This window comes from Trachymyrmex cornetzi, unplaced genomic scaffold, assembly GCF_001594075.2.
Source record: "Trachymyrmex cornetzi isolate Tcor2-1 unplaced genomic scaffold, Tcor1.1 scaffold733, whole genome shotgun sequence".
NCBI lineage: Eukaryota > Metazoa > Arthropoda > Insecta > Hymenoptera > Formicidae > Trachymyrmex > Trachymyrmex cornetzi.
In genome coordinates, this window is record NW_017300063.1 from 187,493 (window position 1) to 188,201 (window position 709).

The window sequence follows — 709 nt, forward strand, 5'->3', positions numbered from 1 at the left end:
AAAAAAAAAAGAAAAATAAATAAATAAATAAAGAAATAAATAGTATCGAATTTGTACTAATTTGTACCACCAAAAGAAATTCTATATTATGCGTCATTTCCCAGAAAACAGTGGCGCTGCTAGTTTAATATTTAAGCTAGCAGGACCATAAAAAAGAAACAACACAAGGGCAAAAATGAACAAAACTGAATTTATACTAATTTGTACCACTGAAAATAAGTTAATATTTTACACAAAACTTATGTGAATCTGCGGCACTCGACTTCAAGAAAAAAATATTTTTAATGAGCATTAAATTAAATCAAGCATTTTTGTAAGTCAAATGTCGGATTTCACATAGGTGATCTAATGATGGCTGGAAGATTAAAAATAATTATACAGTTTACATATCCGATACAAATTATATTATAAATGTTATAAAATAAAATAATTACAAGAATACATATAAAGTACGAAAAAAAAAACATAAACATTCATTGTTTTTTATAATATATTAATAACGCTGGAGTTACTTCTGCATTTTCTTTAATAATTTCTTTTTTCTCCAAATCATATTCCATCCATGTACGTGCTTTCCAACAAATAGCTATGTAATGCCCCATTGATTGTACGCTTCTTGTCACTATAGGATTTTTATACCCAACAATGCCGAGTAATTTATATATATTTTTATTGAATGGATTTTTGCAGGATTTTTTAATTAACGAAT